Source organism: Sinohyriopsis cumingii, chromosome 1 (assembly GCF_028554795.1).
Source record: "Sinohyriopsis cumingii isolate HCF-2022 chromosome 1, ASM2855479v2, whole genome shotgun sequence".
In the NCBI taxonomy this organism is placed as follows: domain Eukaryota; kingdom Metazoa; phylum Mollusca; class Bivalvia; order Unionida; family Unionidae; genus Sinohyriopsis; species Sinohyriopsis cumingii.
This window is the reverse complement of record NC_142961.1, coordinates 22,795,167-22,812,063: the sequence shown is the minus strand read 5'-3', so window position 1 is coordinate 22,812,063 and position 16,897 is coordinate 22,795,167. Positions and strand designations below refer to the sequence as shown.

Here is a 16,897-nt window from a genome sequence, read left to right as displayed (position 1 = left end):
CGATCCATTTTTTTACTACACTTCTCAAACACGGAGTGGTGTTGGAATAGCAATCATTTTATATAGATATGCAGTGGTGATCAGGTTTAATTTACATTCTGTTTTCATAATTCGGATAGTCTACCGTTTGAACATGCCTTTTTTAATTTAATACGCGGCTTGTGTCAGACCTCACAGGGATATCTATGATTTGGGTAGTTATACAAACTGGAATAACGTTTGGACCAGTTTTCCGGTAGAAATTACGGTTTTTCTTCTGTCTGTTCCGTTTGATTTCATGATGGGTGATTTCTGCGAACCCTTTCCAAATCAGTAAAATTACTGATATTTATTTATTTACTTATTTATTTATTAACATAATCGATGTTTAACAATTACGCAATTGACTTAGACTGACGTCTCACAAATAGTCTCCTGTGACTTGCAATGTTGGGTCGATCTCTAAACCTACAAAATTATAAGATCTTTCTATCTGGATCATAAAGGGAAAAAAAATCATTGTCATGTTTCTTTCGGCCTGAAAACACTATCCTGCGTAAAATTTGTAAGCCTTACCAGTTAAGGCTCTTGACTTGTCTGGATAAAAGTAGTCTGAAAAGGAACAAGGGATTCTTTTTCATCATATAATGAACACACTTTCTACATGCAGAGTCTGTTTGTCAAGAGTCGTCACAGGTGATCTCAATGAGTGATTTAGCTAAATACCTCCATACTATTTTCCTCATGGATATAATGAAGATGCACGGTGGCAGGAGTTTCCTGATAACATCTGTTAATGCCAATAATGACTGTAAATATAAATAGTAAAACGTTTGCCGCTTGATTCTATAGCCTCTCTTGTCATGGTACAAGAGAATTGATTTCCTATATAACTGTTTGTTTAACGTTATTTAATATTGTCTGAAGCAAACAAATCTTTGAGACGAGCAATGAAGATGGTGCATGTCATATGCATGTAAACGTGCCAATGTTTTTTAATATGAAACAACCTTAAAGGCTTGTTATGTTGCTTACTAGTGGTGATCGCCGAATACAAAATAATCGTCATAAAAAACTTTACAATGACTAGGATGGGACAATGTTAGTACTTTTCTAGCTCACGAGTACGCCGAGTATTGAAGTTGCCGACCATTTAATTATAATCCTTTATTGGTTTGTCTTGTCACGACATCCAGGCTTTGATCGTGGCAAAATGTTATTCTTCGTATATAACGCAAAACGTCACGTGCTATGTCAAAAGTATTAACAAATTGTTGTTTAGCAAAGTATGAAACTGACAGAAAGATTTCTTTTTATTACCAACAGTCAGAAGTGGAAATAATTTTTTAATCTTTTCTTATCAAACAGGCAATGCAAAGTCTACACTAGTTGCCGCGTTGATTTGATTGTCACACGATGTATAAATTCTTGATTGTGTGCGGTAATTTTAACTTTAACAGAGATTAAGAAGTAATAAATTGTAAGAAATGACTTTCTTCGCTACCATTAATTTCACATATACTTTTTGAGGTAGGAATATTGACTTTTGAAAAATGTTCCTTCAGTCGGGAGATTCAGTGGTTCACATGTCTCTTAATATTAGACAGATGCTTATCGAGAAAAGGACAATAGATGTGACAGGAAGGTCGAAGTGGATCCTTTTTTCTATTTTTTTTTTCGTGCTGTAGCGTTCATTAACATCTGGCAATTTCATTTTTCGTTACGCCAATCGTACTTATACTTTTTTATCGACCCCTTTTTAGGTCCGTTTTTGATACGGAAATTGCCTGTATAAAATATGTTATGTGCAGCTTGTTTAGAATTTGAATTTGTCATTACATATTCTTAGTATTTCGATTATTTTACACACTCTTCGATGTCTGATATTGTTCCGAAAATCAATAGGCAGTTGCACAATTAACCAACCAGTTAACAGTTTGTGGGTGGTTTAGAATTTTTTTCCAACCAGGTTATTATTTTGTTTTATTACCTCGAAATAATTTTTTTAATAAGCAATATAATGGGCGTAATTATTTTTTCATATAAATCAGCGCAAGGATATTGTTTGCAGGGTATTTGCAAATTAAATGATTAGTCTTAATGAACATAAATGAAAATGATTGCACGTCTCTCCAAAGCAGGTTTTGTTTGATTTTTTTTTTGTTTAACGCCAATTTGCAGCACATAATAGGCTGTAAATGGCGGCTAATATATTTGGTGACGGGAGAACCCGAGAAAATCCCCAGAAGAAACACTGACCCACGGAAAGCTGCTTGCAAAGCTTTCTCACATACCCACGTTGGCCGAAACGAGACCTGAACCAACGCGGACAGAGGTGAGATGTCAGTGATCTGTAAAGAAGAGCCTTAGACTACTAGGCTACCCGCAAACCCTTCCCCCTTACGTAGACAGACAATGGAGTCATGCTGTTGGCTCCGTTCCATTCAATTGCAGGGCCTATACAAAACAAGTGTTGGGGGTTTGGGTTTCCAAAATTTCAAAATGGCTCTGCATAATACCCAATAAACGTGCAAACGGTGGTCAAATTTCAAGTGACAACTGACTGTACATGTGTGTATGCACTTTTTAAGATGGGGCGTGCTCCTGAAACCCCTGAAACACCCCCACCCACCAGGTCCTGCATTGTACTAATTAACACTTTTTCTTCAAGTGTAAGCTGTCAAATTGCTTTCTGTTTGTTACGAGTGTGAATACTCACCATTAAGGGACAGAACGTTGATTTATTTTATTAGATGGAGGGGTATAGGGCTGAACTCTTTTGGGAGAAAAAGTCCGACTCTCGTATAGCTTGAAAAAATATCCTTACTCTGGTTGATAGCCAAGCACACACACACACACACACACACACACACACACACACACACACACTATATCCATCACATTAATTGAATTTTTTTATCTTAAGTAAAATATAACTAGAAAATCGTAGACAAGCATCCCGCTCCCCGAAGTTAAATACATGGATCGTCTTTAAAGCAATCGTTTGTGAATGCAGTATTGCTTGCAAGTATGCATCCTTAATGACTTAAAAAGTGATGGGATTTAGTGCAAACAGCAAATTCGATTAATGTTGCATACACTGCTCTTGGCTAAAGATTTATATTTTTTTTTTAAAATAACTCGAACTCGTACTCAGACTAAAATTTATTTTATTCGTTTTATCATATCAGATCAAACCAGTCAAATCAAACCAGTCAAATCAGAAATGTGTTGTAAGTCTTCCTATGCTTTGTAACCATGGACCATGGTGCCTGGCTTCGAGATTTTAAAACTTACACTGAGTTTGAGATTGGGTTTGCATCATTAGCCAATCAGAAACAACTTTTCAAATGTATTTTTTTTAATTATTGATCACAATAAAATCTCAAGCACAAACTCAAATTAAAAAGATTTCCAGATCTGCATTTAAACGTTATTTTCATAGTTTGCTCTGTTCCGTGCAAACGCATTGAAATAAATTGTCTGGGAAGATAATACAAATTACAAGCTCATTGTCTATTAGTATATGTGACATGTTGAAAGCACTATTAGTAGATGTAACATGCTGAAAGCACTAGTAGTAGATGTAACATGCTGAAAGCACTAGTAGTAGATGTAACATGCTGAAAGCACTAGTAGTAGATGTAACATGCTGAAAACACTAGTAGTAGATGTAACATGCTGAAAACACTGGTAGTAGATGTAACATGCTGAAAGCACTAGTAGTAGATGTAACATGCTGAAAGCACTAGTAGTAGCTGTAACATGCTGAAAGCACTAGTAGTAGATGTAACATGCTGAAAGCACTAGTAGTAGATGTAACATGCTGAAACCACTAGCAGTGGGTAAAGGAAATGAAGGTCATGTAACTGTATATTTGGGTCTTATACCATTCCAAAAACAAATAACATCATGTAAACGACATAGTTATTGAGCTAACGACTGATTTGTTTCCAATTATGGATTTTATCAGTCAAGTACATACAACCGCAATTTATGTACGGAGGCTATCACGCTTTTAATTAAAAAGTGGAAGAGTTCTCTGTGAGCAAATCAACTGGTACTAAGTCAGATCGTGTCTTTATTACATGTGACACAAAGAGTGTCAATGAAACAATTGGTTTTTTGCAGCCATATTTTGGGAATATGGAACACTCTGTACAGCGTAAACATGCCTCAAATTATGGACCAAAGTTTCTTCACACACGCACACACACATACACACACAGGGCAAATTGGTTGATGAATATTGGTGAAGCCGTGGTCAGATGAACAGGTTAGATTACGGATTATTCCAGTAATAATTCTGGTAAGAAACAACAGCTACAGGCTTTATTGACGTGAATATTGGTGAATGAGGAAAAAAGAAATAATAATAATAATATAATTTCATGTCCGATTTTTAAATGAAAAGAAATAAGATATGAAACGCCGAGATTATGTATGAATGTGTGTGTGTGTGTGTGTGTGTGTGTGTGTGTGTGTGTGTGTGTGCATGCATGCATGCATGTATGTACGTACGTACGTACGTACGTAGGTACGTACTTACGTAGGTGTATGTATGTATGTATTTATGCATGTATGTATGCATGTATGTAGAGGACTGAATGAATATTAGGTAGAAAAAAGTCAAAACGTATGACAAATCTATAATCCTTAATAGCTAAACTCGTTCGAATAAAAAAAAAATCGTATACAATAAATGTTAAGAGGTGGAGACGTAAACATCTTTTAAAATTATCTTTTCGAAAGAAGATGAAGTTTGAAAGGTAGAATTAATAAAATTAAATAAAATTTCTAAACTGAGGTTTTGAGACAGTTTAAAGATTTCCTGGCAAACTTTCGCTATCCACACACACACACACACACACACACACACACACACACACACACACACACACACACACACACACACATATATATATATATATATATATATATATATATATATATATATATATATATATATATATATATATATATATATATATATGGCATTAATTTCAGCAAAATAAATAAAGGAGGTTTTAGATGTTTTATCATGTAACCAGCTCGAGATGGTGCTGCGATACTGCAATGCAGCTGCAACTATTATCTTTTTCGTTCAAACCCTCTGTATACATGGGAGACTGGCCACGATCGGTGGTTATAATTTCATTTAAACTTAAATGAGGTTTGGCAGAGGCCCTATCGAATTTGCAAATCTTGATTGTTATTTTGAAAGCATTTAAAATATGTTTCAAGTAAAACATGTTTCTTCGATAATATTTACCCAGTCATAATACAATTTCAGTTCGACCATTACCTAGTAGATCTATTCCACCCAAGTTAATTCTTAGCAACTGGGGTGATAAAATTAGTTTGCCCAGTTAGGTTTGGTCAGGAGTGATCTCCCCTTAAAGAGGTTTGGCCGTGACGGCTTGTGGCTTGCACATGATCAAGATGGATCCGGCACCAGTCTGCTATACTTCTTGGTTCCGGAAATGACTATCATAAAACGGTTCCACGATAAGGGTACTGGATATGCTTAACATCCTTGGTGTTTTAAAGTGGTGCTAGAAACTGTCATGGCCGGATGCTTTACATAATCAATGTCAGGAAGGTGAGAATGTGTACCAAGAAAACAACCATCCCACGAGACTCCGGTACCGAAACATTATATGACTAGGATTTTGATCACAGCCCGCACCAGAGCTGTAATATCCGCTTGCCTGTACGCTATATGACTTAAAAGTGGGAATTGTTATACCGGGTAAATTGCTCACTATCACCGATTCCCGTGCCAAATAGTTGATATAATTGTCATCTGCTGAAACTGTCACTGTCATGTGCTTGGGGCTATGTGTGTCTTGACGCCGTGAATGGGTACACCCAGAACATCGACCTCTGTACCAAAAGATACATAGCAACCAGTGCGTGTGACGAAGCAGGCAAAGATGGCTGGGAAGTTTGTTGAACTTAATCTCCATCCGTTATTGCGTGATTCGTCAGTGATCTGGGAATGGTACCAGGAGATCAAACATTTTTCGTCGCCTTTCATGATGTTGAGATGTGACAGAGCTAGGATCCGGTACTGTAGCCGTCCGATTATTCCGCACGTAACTCGTATATGGTTCGGAAAATGTGCTGGCATCCGCGACTGTATCGTCGCCTTAGCCAGTGCTAGGATGTGACTTAATAAAGGCCGTTCGATCATCTATACCAAAGTCGGTTGTATGATGCCGGGACATTAACATGCGTTGAGACACAGTCGGAGCCGGTATTTACCACCGTCAATCCAATTTTGACAGAAAAGTCCAGTCCTGGAGAGTAAATGGCATTTGCTTTCTATGCCATATCGGGTTTCCATCCTGCCGGGACGAAGTAAGACGGAGCAGCAGAGGGGGCGAATCGGACATTTTGTCCAATCGTTATTTTGCTTAATTATTACTTTCTGCACTCAACGATCTAGTGTCGTCAGCGCCTGGTAAAAAAAAAACGACGTCGGTCCATCCTACACGATGGTGACGTCATTTGGTTTAATTAACACCTTCTGCGCGCCGATCCCCAGTGTCGTCAGCGTCCGGTAAGCACATCGACGACCGCGTCGATGTCATCGCCCCCTCTGCTGCTAAGTGGTTATTTACAATGAAAATTATTTACAACTAACCGAATATTTGGTCAAGTCCGATACGATATCGTGTCCGAGGATCATGTAAATTTATCGTTACAAATCCATGTGGGGTCGACTGAGCATGACTAAAAAAGTTTCGAAAACCATTAAAGTCCATGTCACCGCCACACCAAGTTTGCCAGATATTTCGTAGCGTGTGTGTATCAACGCCGTTGAATACAGCAAGAATATTGCAGTTATCTCTGATTACTTTTGGAATCTGAGTGTATCGTTGAGTGACATATATCACGTCAGTGTTTTTATGCCTGCCTCTGGAAAATATCCTAGCTGGGTTCTTTTGATTGTCTAACATAACATCATCGTACACGACTAGATTGTTAACGTCGCCATCAATATCATCAATACCCGGTGCATCATTGATATCCGTAATAAACTCAATAACATTCTTTTTAGCGATCGCTGATGCATTCTCGTTGAAATCTTTCAACACCTCGTAGCATCGTTGATCATCTACGCTAGGAGCAACCAAATACAACTTATCCCACTTCATCCATCTCATTATTAAATTGAGTAACAATTGCGTCTTGCCGGATCCAGATGGTCCGATGATAATCATCCGGATCGAGTTTGGTAACGCTGCAACATGCTTAACTGGTTCTCTTGTTTTAGTCGCCGAAAAATCAATTATATTCATATCTCTATACATAAATTATGGATCTATATTGTGTGAAGTGTAGAGTGCGTACTGGCACAAATGATATGACAACCGTTACGACAAGAAATAACAGATCGGCGCTTACTGGTAAGTGTGTACAATGCGGTACAAAGAAATTTAGATTTATTTCTATTAGACCCGGAGATGTTTTAAAAAAAAGCGAGGAGGTGACATCGCAGCCAAATTGGCAAAACTCCCCGGAACACCGTGGGCAAAGTATCCAGGAGAAAAACACCTCCCAGGATATAACTACTGTGGCCCCGGAACACGATTAGATATTAGACTCGATGATCAAAATCAGCCCAAACCCGGTGAGTATCCAATAAACGCTATCGATAAGGCGTGTCATGCTCATGATGTTGCTTACAAAAGTAGCGATCTGCAACAGCGTCATATCGCGGATGTAAAATTAATTCACGCGCTAAATGCTATTCCTGATAAATCCGTCAAAGAAAAATTGGCCTCATGGTTGGTAAAATCGGCTATGAAAGGTAAATTAATGATTGGCGCTGGTAATTAATAACAATCATCCAAGAAAAACGATGGATTCCATCTATTATTCTCCGAGAGGATACTGGAAGGGGAAGGCCGCAATTGGTAAGCTTGCAAGCGCTGCAAAGGTAACAAAGACCACTGCGGCTAATTGGTTATCCAAACAGGCTATATGGCAAATCTATCTACCACCGCCTAAACAAATCAACTTCTCGCGCTTTGATGTCAGCGTACCTAATGAAGTTCATCAGGCTGATATACTATTTCTGCCGCATGACAACGGTTACAAATACGCGCTAACCGTAGTTGATGTTGCGAGTCGATACAAACAAGCGGAACCATTGAAAACAAAGTCAGCAACTGAAGTAGCCGATGCGTTTGAGCGGATTTATCGAAGAGGTCCTCTGCGCTGGCCAAATCTATTACAAGTTGATCCTGGTAGTGAATTTCGCGGCGCTGTTTTATCAACGCTGAAACATCATAGCGTCGCGATACGACGAGGTCATACTGCGCTACATCGTGATCAGGCAATTGTTGAACGATTCAATCGGACTCTCGCTGAACGGTTATTTGGATATCAATACGCGAAGGAATTCATCCAAGAAAAACGATCTCGTGAATGGGTTAAAAGGTTGCCAGGTGTAATTGCAGCGTTAAATAACGAGATTACCCGAGTAATCAACATGAAGCCCAGCGACGCGATTAAATACGAGTATATACCCGGAAAATTAAAAATAAATAGCGTTTCTAAGCCGATTCTTGGCGATGTCACTGTTAGATATCTATATGAACCAGGAGAGCTTGAAGGCGGTAAAAAAAGGGCTACCGATCCTATTTGGAGTGTTACCACACATAACATATCAACGATAACACGATCAACTGGTAGACCACCGATCTATAGACTGGATTCAATTGCTCCTCAGCGCGGATTTACACGCGAGCAACTACAAGTGATACCTAACGATACTCAATTACCCCCGCGTGGTCTTAACTAGCGCCGTTGCGTCTATTACACTCAAGACAGGTCAACCTCACATTGTTTTTGACATGACCGAGACTGTTATCGATCCTATCCACGGTAAATTGGCGAGTGTCTTTATCCGAATAACGCCAACTCATTATACAATTGCAACTCGCGCAGTGATTATTCTGTTGTTGTCGTAGCGAGATTATTAATTCGGCATCAATATCAAAACGCCGCTGTTTTTTTTTATCCTGTTGGCGGTAACCCGAGAGTTTTCTATCAATGACGCTTGCATCGATGGTGACTTTGTCGCCGGCTTCGTCGGTGGCTTCGTCAATAACAATTCTTCGAAGCTGATTTATCCTTCGTACTCTGGACACTGCAAGATAGACTAGATTCGACCATTCGATGCGATTATCAACTATCCAAACAATTGTGTCCGTGATGGTTAGTCCCTGCGAGGAATGTATTGTTGTTGCGTATCCTAGCGTCCACGGGGATTTATCAGCACGTAGCGCGTCCTCGACGACGCTGATATCAACGAGCACGATATCATTCAGCACGAGAATTTGTTTTTCTGTCCGGCCTGGAATTTCAACTTCAATGTTCTGCCGCCGTGTGTCCGCGGGTCTATAACATAACGGCACTGGACGCGTTGGAAACTTTTCCTTATGCAACGTAAACAACTTCCGCTGAAGTGTGTCTCTGACTATCTTTCTACTCGCTACAATCAAATCGTTTGGTCTCCATGTTTCCCAAAATTCATTTAACGGCGTTTCCGGAATCACCTCGCGAATTATTTCACATTGAATTCTATCCGGCTGTAATCTGATTAATTTCTTAACCTCGCGCAGTTGTTCATCAAGTGCTCGGTAATCAGTATCGGTTTCTTCATAATAGTCCACAAAACCCCTTAACCAATCATGTGGACCCTCGCCGACAAATGGTGGTGGTTGGCCATGGTCCCCACACATGATTACCGCTGTATTCGCGCGCAGCAACCACTCAAGAAACATTTGTAAAGTATCTAACGAAACAGTACATATCTCATCCCAGATGATAATGTCGGGAATAAATTTTTCACCCATTCGATCAGGAGTCCACTCACCGCCGCTGTATCGAAAGAAGCTGTGATAAGTAACGGCGTCAACATTTCGTTGTTTTATCTCTCGCGCTAGTCTATGAGTCGGTGTAAGCACGATTATACTTGCCCGCGTTCGAAATAATTCAATTGCCCGAGTCGTCTTTCCTGACCCGCCACAGCCGCTTAAATAAACCGTCTTGTGTCTACAAATTGGATCAGAACACGATGGTGCATTAGACCATTCTGACAATTTATCACCGCGTAAGTAGTTGTTCTCAACGGTGACATCTGCTGACGGGGAATAATCGCGTCGTATTTCATTTTTAATTCTCCATGTACCCCAACTCTCGTCCGGACTAGTAAACTCGGCTACGTTTCCCTTATACGCTACGTCAACATAAAACGAATCAACGGCTACTCTAACCGCGGTATCGGGGAATCTATTTATCATCGAGAATAAATTGATAGCGGCATATCCCAGCATAGACGCCCTCAAATGTGGATACGCCGGGCTGTCTCCATCGCTGTAGGTAACAACTGTACCCAACCTCGTTCCATTGGACAAGAAAGCTGTTTTGCAGTTCACGTATCTATTTTTTGCCACTGTGTCCTTGATTACGAAATCATATTCTGCGTCATCTATAATCAGCCGTGAGCAATATCGTTTGTAGTCGTGGTTTTTTCCACCTTGTGTGAACTTACCAATTATTCTTCTACCGAGATCTTTTGCCTCGCGGTTTCGTTGGTTAAATATCCTCCTGGACCATTCGATGATATATTCCTCGTCGGCATCAATGTTTTTTCTGGACTCGTCAATTATGCTATCTAGACGCTCCGGTTCTGGTAACCAGACTTCAGTCTGTGCCCGGTATGATATAATCGCGTCACTGACAATCAACGAAACTAGCATGCTACAATCAATCATATACCGTAGCAGCGCTATTGGCAGCCATCTCTTTTCAGCCATGTGTCTACCGATCCAAATATAGCAACAGCGATGGAGTCCTGCCGCGAATTCAAATGATACTATGCGAGCGAATCCGGTTAAATCAAAATCAGGCAGTGGTCCATTAATAGCAACACGAGTCATTTCATGACTGGGGTGTCCAAATCGTCTAAAGTACTCAGCGGCGGATCCATACCCGAGAAAACTCGCTGGATAACAGGCAACCATATCAACCGAGATCATAGCGTCGCGGTTGTATTCAGTGTTCCATAGTCCACCGTGATAGTATTCCAAACAACTGGATTGTACATCCGGTAGAAATTCCCTGCGCGTTGGTCTCCACGCATTTTTCCTTGCTGCAACATGAGCTACAACCGATGGAATCGTAAAACAATTTGTTAGCAGTTGTTCATCATGCTCCTCAAATTCTATGGCGGTTTTTTTCATCCTGTTGTGAAATGCTTCAGTGCGATATAATTCACCGTTTGGTCTTACAAACTGATCAAAGGTATCCGCATCGTTTTCAGCGCTGCGAAGTAACCACATTGATACAGGGTCGTTTTTACACAAGTAGGCAATAGCATCAAATAGTTTCCTCTCCGCGAGAAAACCGTCCTTGGAGAATTGTTCTCCCAGGAATTCTTCGGGTATATACTTTACTGTTCTATCCCGTGGAAATATTGTGATCACGGGCGTCCATGCGTGTTCGTTATGATCAATAATTTTGATTGGGGCTCCCTTCGATTTATACTTCGATTCGTATAATACTTCACCGGTTATCGTTGTAACGGTTATTGGAAATCTCAGCGATGTTTCTAATCTCGCTATGTCGCTGATGGTTGCTCCACGCTCTTTTACGGTTAGTTCCCACTGGTTGATTTTGCTACGTCGTAAATCAGTCAATTTGTTTCCTCGACATGCATTTGTAAAATGCTCTATTATTCGTTCTGCTACACAATTTATCCCAGTTGACTGTTTCATCGGTTTCAGTTTTCCGATATCAGGTTTCTTATTTAACGGGTATATTCCATAAACAACTGCTGTTTCAGGATACGCTCGTTCATAGTATGGTTTGTCAATTCCGGTTAACAACCCCGGCTTGGAGTCGCGGCTGACAGTGACTGTTTTCTTGTCGCTGAGAACTGGTTCAAATTTATCACGCATGATCCAATCGCCTGATTCCACCCGGACAATGAATTTTACTCTGAAGAAATACCTTTTACCGTCAAGTTGTGATATTATCATTGCTGCGCGGTTGTCGTTCATGGTAGCATCAACAATGCCATCAATTCGAAATGTTGACCAACTGTGAGATGCGCCATCACGCTTGAATTCATTGATACAATCGCGTATTTTACTCAACAGGGTTTTATCGTTTATTAACGCTTTTGGTGTGTCCTTGAGGACTCTATCGAGATTAAACCTAATATTTTTCCGGGGTTTAATTGCTGCCAATCTCTCGAACTCATCCATATAATTAAAACAAGTATTTAAATGAAAGAATATAGTATAATGAATCACTGCAAATGGTTGATGATTGGGTCGACAACCCCGTGCAATAAATCATGTAGAGGTGAATTCTGCGGGTATCATTTACAAAGCGTTCGTAATGGTTCTCTTGGCCCCCTCCCGTGCTTGGTTTGCCACGTCGGTGTAAGAGGAAAATCACAGTTGTATATCAATTGTGGCGGAAAGCGATACAGGGAACTAAAACGCTATTATGACAAGCGAATTAAAAACGCCGTCATCAACCCCACCGCCGACTTCGTCATCAAAACCCCCCAAGACTACGTTGAAAGATTCATAATTAAACCAAATAATAAATTAGACAAGTAGTATTATTATACAAATGGACCAAGAATTTCAGCCGCATCCCCTGCTCGTCAATTACGAGGCATCTCGCGACGGTATTGTTAGAAATCGTAGACTGAAGAAGCCGGTTGGATGGAAAAACAATCACGGGTATTTAATGTTTACTGCTGGAGGGAAAAAATATCTCTGTCACAGAATCATCTATGAATGTTTCCACGGATTGATCAAAGATAGTCTCGTTATTGATCACATTGATTCTAATTATCAAAATAATAGACTGTGTAATCTGCAAGCCATCTCTCAGAGTGAAAATAGTAAAAAAGGCCAAACTGGTAAATACTCAAAGAAAGCAAAACCCGTAAAGTCATTTGATACAACAACTCACGAGGAAAAAATATTTCAGTCGATGAATGAGGCAGGAAAATATTTTGACATTTGTATCGCCTCAATACAATTTGTTGCAGAACGAATATATCAAACAGCGATCTCAAAAAAGACGGGTCATAGAATTCGATTTTCATATATAACATCAAAGGGAGATAACTCGTTTTGTGATAGCGTCGCATGACAAGAGTTACGTCCCTTGAAGTCTAATTAATGTTGCGTCCCTTGAAGTCCAATTAATGTTGCGATTAATTAATCATTTTACGATGAAAACTAATGAAATACACGCTATTATCTAACAGCTGTATTCTTTTTTTTAATGTTTTATTTGAGTATTTGGTTTCATTTAAATGCCGTGAAACACCATTAATAAGTATTTAAGGATTCAAACGATTCAAGGGAATTCAAATTAACACACACCTTGTGACTGACGCCGCTGTATTAGTCACTTTATATATAAGATGACTCGTTATAAGCCTGGGGCTTTCGAAAGCCAATTCAACTAATCAAAACTAACCCACGCTCTTGACCCGGGCGTGTGGTTGTCTTTTGTTTACAATCATGCAACCGGGTTAATTTAATTGGGTTGCTTTTGATTGGTTGAATTGGCCGTAGAGTTCCGCCCCGCCGTTTTATGTTTGTGCTGTCTTGTGCCGTCCCATCATCCATCAATCATTTCATTGTAAATATATTCATCCTTAATTAAGTACATGTAGTGATGTCCCCCAAGCATATCTTCTGGGCGGTCTACGATGACGTTTGTCACCCTAGGCCTCCCTCCCGGAGATGTATGCTTTGGGGTTCCAAGATGTGAATGTCCTTAATTAAGTATATGTATATGCCTGTAATCTGCCACAACACTCGAGTGGAGATCTACGGCATTGTACTGTCCATGTATGCCTGCAATCTGCCACAACACTCGAGTGGAGATCTACGGCATTGTACTGTCCATACAAAAAACGGGGTCAAAAATGGCCCCAATAATTTTATTAAAATTTTTGATATTAGAAATAAGATGTTTTATAAGAATAATGAATATCGAAGACATCAATAATATATTAACTGAGATTTCAAAATTAAAAAATCAAGGAATTGAATTATCTGATGGTCTCGACAGTGAAAAAATATTATCCGATTATGAGATTATTAACGAACAGTCGAAACGGGGGCGTTTTACCCTGGCCCGCGAGTATTTTTTTATAAAACGATTACAACATACGATTAATGAGAACCTGTACCACAATGACGCAAATGCATTCATTGGACTATTTACTGCCGTTGAAATAATACGAAAAAAACTCGGACGTGTTTATGAACGACGCCGGGAGATTTCTAGTAAGATCAAAAACATTAGAAGGATTATAGACGAAAACTCCGTGGAGCTCCCGATGGTACACTCGGCGGAAAATTAGAAAATTGCGGATCAATTTACAATAATGGTAGGTGAATCACTTACTACTCGGCTAGCCAGAGAGCGGCTAGCAGCGCTTAAAAAGTTTATACCGTTACGAGACAGGGTGAGAGAGAAACTTCAAACGCGACAACAAATGCAAACCGATTTTACTGTTGGAAGCGAACAGTTATTTGCCCCGGTAACTAAAGCGACTAAGGATGTTACGGCGGCAACTGTACCCGTTCTTGGTGCGCTTGAAAAGATAGCGGCTCAGACCGAACAAACAAAAAGGTCTTTAGAAACACTCCCTGCAAAAATAGCGGCTGCTACAACACGGAGGCCACCACCACTCGCTATAACCGAACCACAAGAACCTTATGTTACAATGGCCGACGAAGAAGAACCAGGCGCCACCGCAAGAGAACCAGAAGAAGAAATACCCGAAGAAACACCAGAAGAAGAAATACCGGAAGAAAAAGAGGGGAATATACCCCGTATTGTACTCAAGAAGAGCACAATAGATCAAATTAGAGGCTTCAGCAACAGGGAAGAATTAATTAATTTTACTGCCAACAATTTTGCTAAGAACATACGAGATAAGAAGCATATCAATAGCGGTTACGAGAAAAATATAAAGTCGTTAAAAGACTGGGCAAGAATAGTGTATTTAGCAAGTAAACATAAAGATGCATTACCACATCGTAGTAAATCCGATTACGACGCATTCCACAAGGAAGTTAAGAGTATAACACCAAAAAAAGGAAAAGGATACCCTGTTGGTAAAGAATCCTACGGCGTTACCTGCCCTAATAGTGTTCTCAGTGATATATCACGGCTGGAAGTACTAATCGGAGGAAAACGAGCCGGAAATAACTCTACGGAAATAATCAATGAGGCCGCTGATATTTGCAAGCGTTTATTTGCAGGCGGTATTATGGACATTAATGCATATCGAACGCTCATAGACGAGCTCGTGGATGATTAATTGGAAAACTGGTGTTTTTAATAAGGATGATCATACACTACAACCATGATAAACCAGTACTCGTCTACGTGGTAAACTCGCGATTGCCTGTTTACCGCGCGTACTATGGAGATGGTCTCGGTAGCACCATTGCGGGGTTATTTACAAGAATGGCTCCAAAAGTAGCGCCGTTAGCCAAACAATTAGGAATGAAGGCTATTGATGTTATTCGTGATAAGGGTATTAGTGCTATTGGAGATGTTGCCGGAAAGGCGCTTTCTGCCGCGCGAGACAAACTAATGTCGTTGGTGAAATCCAGGAGAAAAAAACAGAAACCACCGGTGATGCCATCAACGACAGTGATGCCTGCAAATGTCAGTAAAGTAATAAATAACGCCGTGGAAGAAAAATTAGAGTCGATGGCGACGACTCAGTCGTTGGCGACGACTCCGTCGTTGGCGACTTCGCCATCCGCCGATGCGGCAACCAACGCGCTCATGAACGCGATAGCGGGGAGTGGTTTAAATTCAAAGAATTTACGACGAAAAAATCGCAATTGAAAACATCAACATGATAAATAATAGAATGTTTGCGCGTACCGCTGATCCCGCGTTTGATATGGATGCCCCAGTGCGCAGGGATGATTCTGTCCGTGATTATCAATATTATTCTTATTATGCAGCGCAACCCGACCTACGATCGCGAATTGAACTTCAGGTCCAAGATACCAGTAAATACTTTCTGCCGTGTGAAGCGTTTATCGAAATTGAGGGAGAACTCGTGACAAATGCCGCCGATAATACACCATACGCAGATGACCATCGTGTTCGAGTTGGCTTCGTCAACAACGGTATCATGGCGTTATTTGAGAGCGCCAGATATCTTATTGACGGGCGAGAAATTGAATCAATAGAACGCGAGGTTGATGTTGCAACGACGATAATTGGGTTGGCGAGATACTCGGATGATTATACAAGATCGGCGGGCCCATCTATGATGTTTGCGAAGGACACCACCAATAACGCTGACCATATTCAGTACATCAACGTGCTGGCGGAAAGAGATACCGCAACTGACCCACAGGCTGAAGCAGCCAATCCAGACCGCAGAGCAAGACCAGGTGCTAATTTTAACATTATAAAAAGCACCAACAATGATTACAATCTAGGATTCGCAGCACGAGTAGGAATGTTGCAAGGACCACGCCGACAGTTTTCATGCGCGATTCCACTCCATCACATATTTGGATTCTGCAGAAATGTCAGAAAAGTTGTCTATGGGGCTAAGCATACAATCGCGCTGACGCGAAGGGGCGATGATAACAATGCAATATGGCGTGCTGCTGGCGTCGCTGCCGGTAAAGTCATTTTAACTAAAATGGCATTGTGGATGCCGGTGCTGACTCCATCAGTTACCACGGAAGCACGATTGTTAGCATTTATGGAACAGGGAGGGAAATCGTTGTTGAGTTGGCTAGCGGTAACAACTGATGCTAAAGAGGATAACGTCGCCGATACGTTTACATGGCACCTGGCATCAAAACAGGGTGTT

General features: G+C 40.4%; 1 protein-coding gene across 1 annotated transcript in view; it reads left to right on the top strand.

Moving 5' to 3' along the window:
- LOC149806548 (potassium voltage-gated channel protein Shaw-like) overlaps positions 1–16,897 on the top strand; it is a 166,934-nt gene that overhangs the window by 18,992 nt on the left and 131,045 nt on the right. The window lies entirely within an intron of this gene.